Genomic DNA, 6,000 nt, shown 5'->3' on the forward strand with positions numbered 1-6,000 from the left:
CCATTGAGAATTTTAATTTGCTTCTCCATTCTTCTTGCCCGGAACGTACACTGCTATTACTACGATTTTGTTCTGGAGACCAAGTCCTTGGCAATCTCCCCTAGGGTCTTGACCTTTTTCCCCCACATGCCCCCCACCCCCATTTGTTGATGTATCTCACAGCGGGGACATTGTTCATCCACAGGAGGATACAGCATTGAGACTTCTTAGGGGACAAAGGTTTGATTGCAAATGGCCCCGCCAACAGTTCTAGGCAGTTTATATGTAACTGATGTTCCAATGGTAACCAACGGCCTCTGGTGGAAAAGGGCCACATCTCGCTCCCCAGCACTATCTGCTGGAGTCCGATTCTATCACCACATCTGGAAAGCTGCGGAAGATGGTTCTGCCTTTCTAGGCCTCTATATGATCCAGCCACCAAGTCATCTGTACTGTGGCCTCCTCGAGGAGGGATATCTGTTCCGAATACAACAATCCCTTCCGAAGATGGAGCATCTTCAGGCATTGAAGGGCCTGGTAATGAAGGGTCCAGGAAAGATGTACTGAATAGATGATGCTTAATCGTCCCAATCCTGGCATGGGATCTCAAAAGACTGTAGAAGAGGAGGGAGCCCGCCTCAATTCTCTTTTTATCAACAACATTTTCTGAAAGGGAAGATTTAAGTGGGCCTGAACAGATTCGATCTGGAATCCCAGAAATTCCATTGATTGGGAAGGGATCAGACACGATTTGGAAATCTTTATTATGAAACTTGAATCCTGTAGCAACTGAATCTTCCAGTTAAAATGGAGAAAGAACATGTCTCGATCTTGGGCCATTATAATCCACTCTAGATAAATGATGAGACGGACCCCTCTGAGTCTGAGGGACTCCACCACTGATTTCAATAATTTGGTGACGCGCCAAGAGGCAGCAAAAAGTGCAAAGGGAAGGGCGGCAAACTTGTACCATTAGTGAGCCCATCGCAACTGTAGAAAAGGCCTGTGCGGTGGAAAGATGGGTATTGTGATGTCTGCCTCTTTCAAGTCGAGCCTCACTAACCAATTGTTTTCCTGATGGAAATCTCCCAACAAGTGAATGTCTTGCATCTTGAAGTAGATATAAACCACCCAGGCATTGAACTGTTTGAGGTTTAGAACCAACCTGGAACCATCCCCTTTCTTCTCACCAGAAAGATCATGCTGACAAACCTTTAGAATGCAGGTGAGTCAACAAATCTCTTCCTTTCACAAAAGTTCAGGATCTCTGCCTCAACAAAACTCTTCTCATGTTGGGGGAAAAGTTTGGGGAAGACGCCTCTCCTGCTGTCTTGGCCTCCCGTAGAATTCTAAATTGTACCCCTGCACTGTCTCTAACACCCATAAGTCGTTCGTAGTCTGATGCCAATTTGAGAGGAAATTATGCACTCTGCCCCCCAGAATGACCTGTCCGGGAGATATCATGGGTTCCTGAGTATGAGGAGTCTATATTAGAATACAGCAACAACTCTGATGATAACGCACAACAGCTTTGCTCAATATCAAATAGCACGCTGTGCCCAGCCCATAAGGACATTGGGATCTACAGCACAATATGTCTCCATAGCCTGGACCGCCATTTCCAGGATCTTGGCTAGAAGACCAGATAAATGCATCACTTTGTCTTGGCAACCACGTTAAGGGCAGTCCATGCTTTTCTTGGGGCTCCTTAACATACTTTTTCATGAAGATTGCTGTGCTCTGGTCGATCTTGGGAGTGTCCACAACTTTCCCTAGAAGGAAAGGGCGAGGGCATTCTGTACATAGTTTTGCCCTGACCTCCTTCTCAAAGCTTTATGTAGCCGGGATTGCACATAGTCCTCAACCTCCGAAAAGGGACACCTCTTTGAAGACCTAGGGTGCTCTATTTCTTCTGGGTCGAATCCCAGGAGTCTGTCCTGGTGAGCCTGTGACTCACAAAAGTGAGTTTTGCGCTTTCAGTTCAAGGCTGACGGGGAAGGCTCATCCAGGGAAAGGTCTGATTTTAAGGACCAGGGTGAGGCATTATCCTACGTCGCCTCAGAGGGTGCTAAAGCACTAGACGGACGCGGAAAATTCAAATACACATATCCATGATCAACAATAGCCATTTTATCCAAGGCCTTCTTGTGTGGCCAAGACTGCCAAGTCTTTGCTGACTCTTGGAGAGAGTTGCCTATGTCCTCCACCAGCTGTTCCTGCAGTTGATAGTCTGAGGGTTCATCATACTCCTAGTATCCCTCATAGTCATTCTGGAAATAACCTGCCATGACGGGCAAAGGATTTAGGGTTTAAAGCCCCAGGCAGGCCCAAGGAGGAAGACGCAAACAAAAAAAAGGGGGGAGGGAAGCAACACCAACCGGCTAAATGCAGAACTCTTGTGCAGTCATGTCTGCTAAAAGACAAACCAATGGTTTTAATTTGAAGGGAGCAGCCTGTGGCCGCTAGAGCCCAGCTTACTAGTATTACAGCCTCTGGAGGGTGTAGAGGCATTTTCCGCATAAGGGCTGAGCCTGTGTGTGATCTGCCGATGGATATCTCTTGAAAAGGTGCAGGTGGCTCACGCATGCTCTTTCGGACGCGCGCAATATAAAGAGGACTGCGCGCGTGCTTCGCGAAGCGCTGGAGAGTCCTCTCTTTGCTCCTGCTCCAACCGGTTGTAAAAAGAGACCACAGTCTCCTGAGAGAAAGCGAAAATGAATTAAAATACCTACTAATGGCACACAAAATAATAATAAACCATAGGACTTAGATCGCGTCTGCCGAAAGGTAGCGGATCTAAAAATGTTATCACGCTCACTCGCCGACTGCAATAATATCAGGTCAAAATTCCACCAAGCCGCAGCTGTCTTGGAAATGCGCTCTAAATCAGTAAATTGATAAACATTACAAAATGCTGTATAAAGAGAAATCTGATTTTTTCTTTAAGGCTGCTGGAGCAGCAAAGAAAGAGGAAGGACAATGGGGACAGCAGGTCTTATAGGCTAGCCCAGGCTCTGATTGGTAGATAGGGAGTGATGGCATGGAGTGGTTGGTGGTAAATGAAATAATTGTGGTTTACTGGAATGTTAGCAGTAATTTCATTGGCTGCTGTGTGTTGCGGTAAATGAGAGAAGCATAATCTGAAGCCTCCGGTCCCGACATAGAAAAGACTATGGGCCCAATTCACAAACTAACTTAAGACAAAATCCTAAACTTACTACTTTTGGTATTCACAGAAGTTAGGATTTTGTCTTAAGTCTGTTTTAAGACAAATTTAAGACAAAATCCTAACTTCTGTGAATACCAAAAGTAGAGAGTTTAGGATTTTGTCTTAAGTTAGTTCTGTGAATCGGCACCTATGTTGTGATTTTTCCAGCTTTAGAAGCGGATGTATTTTGAACAAATATTTGCAGACAGAATTGTTTACATTTTTATGTTAACCAACCGTTTTATTGAGGTTTTTAAATTTCATGGTGATACATATTGTCAATTCATAATCCGGTTTCAAATGGCATGTTTATGTAAGTAAGGCCTGTTCTTGCTCATTGTTAATGTAAAAAAAACACGTTTGTAGGAACAAGAAGAAATGGAACAAGCACTGGCAAAGCTGATGGGTTTCACCTATGCAAAATCTACTGGGTTTGTCAATTAAAAAAAAATAATACAAGAGATTTCTCAAGCACCGCCCAAGCGCTGTGTAGGCGAAACCTAAAAAGTGGTGATACTGAGACAACACTGTTCCTTGGTGACAACAGAGAAGATATCTACAGTGTGGTTATTCAATGCCATGTGTTAAAGTCTCATAAGGGCAGCAATTTAAATAGCAAATAACTCTGGCGTCCAGTCGGCCATTTTGTAATTAAAGGTCTAAATGATCCTTGTTTTAATACATGTGAAAGTAACTGATAAACGAAAATATTCCTTATACGAGAAAAATGTATAAATATTTCAGATTATTCGCATGTATTTAAAATCAATGATTGTGTGTATAAAGCATAAAGTGTCTTGCACACCACCGACTGCCTGTCCACATCTGTGCATCCCAGCTGCTCACTGTTTGCTTTAAGATGATACAGGCGTTTCCTCTCTATAGCACTCATACACAGCAGGCAGAAGATAAAACTGTAGAACAAAGGGCTCTGGGACAGGTGATTAGCAAAGCAGCCAGTTTATTTGATCACACAATGGGAGACTTTGGAAGGCACAGCATTTTTACGCACCTCTGCTGGGCGTTCTGGTCTTTCAGCGAGATGTTATCAGCTGCCCTTCAGTTACAAAGTTAGATAATAATTAAATAGTTAACATGACAGGGACCCTGGTATCACTAAAACTGGCTCGGCGCATATGCATTTTTGAAAACGTGACAGGTCTCCAAGACAGATAGGCCCAGGTCTGCAGAGGCGAGTGTGCCACAAACGGATTGCATGGCATTTTCTGTGCTTACAGCAAAACTAAGATGTTTGCCCCCGAGAGGAATTCTACTAGGCGCGTGAGCATGCACTCTGCCATTTCAAGTGTCTCCTGCTGCCCCCCTCCTTCTGATTGCATGAGCTGTGCATCCAATTAACTCAGTGTTTGTTTGATTTGAAGCGAGCAAATGAACACCGATCTTTGACTCCATTTCGAATTTGATTTTTTAATAATACATTTAGTGACTCGATACTTGAGTTTAATAGGCAAGTTTAAAGAAAAAGATCCTTCCCAGCTTGAAAAAGAACTCAGATCGTAAAATTGGTCTCCTCAGCTCGTGGGGAGCAGCAACAATGGGGGGCTAAGCAACATGAGGTTGTTGCATGGAAGGAGGTAATCGCGGTCAACGATGTGGGAAGAGCATCGGGGATGAGGAGACGGCTTGCAGATGCATCGTATGGAGTGCTGGATTACACATTTTTAAAAAGTACCTTCTGAAGTGCATAGCCAGTGGAGGGGCACTGACCAGTGGCCGGAAGCTGTACTTGGGCCAAGCTCCACGGCATCGCCAAGCAAGCAAAGCAGCTGCAGCAAGACGTGTAAAGTGAAAGTAGATGACATGCTGACAAATCAGACCCATGGAAATCAGAGCAACGTTGATTCCAACTAATGGTAAGTACAGGTAAGTAATGGATAGGTTTGAAGCTCCTTTTAAGATTTATTTTTTAAACACATGAGATTTTTGCTAGCGCTGTGCAGGCGAAATTTTTAAATTAGCTTCCCTCCTAACCCCATACCCCAGCCAAGATGTATTGCAGAGTCCTAAAAGGAAATGTCAGTAGAGTTGCACCTGGGAGAGATTTGTAAGTATGTCGCCTCTTTCTGCGGGTGGAATCTGGAAGTCTCATTTCCCCCTGGTTCTATTTCGAAGACTTCAGAACTGGTTCACTGCTCTAAGGCGTGATGAGAACATCAGTGCGGGAGCTCCCTCCATGGGGTAATGTAGAAGGGGCTGCCAAAGTGACGTATGGCCTTGAGCATCATCCATGAGGTACATATCAGCCTTTCCATTGCCATAAGATGTCAAATACAAAGGCGCCGCTGGCTGTCTTGGGGCGCCTTCTTCTTCCAAGAGGCCACTCATGCAGTATGTCGCCCCTCTATCGGAAATCCATATTCTGCGTGTGTATCCCAAAAAGTATATATTGCATGTTCTCTCGAATGGGGTATGCCAAGATCATGCACAGCTCAGTGTACACCTCTCTCTAGTACGGTGGTATCTTTGGTTGGAACCACCGAACGTGGAGAGACCCCCACCCCATTCCCTCCAAGAGAATGGTACGGCTCATCTATAATCTTAATGTAGTTTAGCTGGGAGAATACACCAATCACAAAGCAGTAATGGCACCTTTGACACTGTGAGCTCTTTTGTAGGTCCTTCTATACCTTTATATACACTGTCGCTCTCTAATTCTGTACACCATTCGAGCATACCATTTATCGTTTACCGGATGGGCGTATTGGAGCGCTTCAAGAAGCCGCAGTTGGTGTAACAAGGATACAACTCCTCGAGTACCTGTTGTCAGTTTAATAAAGTTTTCAATCGGTGTT

Source organism: Triturus cristatus, chromosome 9, assembly GCF_964204655.1.
Source record: "Triturus cristatus chromosome 9, aTriCri1.1, whole genome shotgun sequence".
Classification (NCBI taxonomy): Eukaryota; Metazoa; Chordata; class Amphibia; order Caudata; family Salamandridae; genus Triturus; species Triturus cristatus.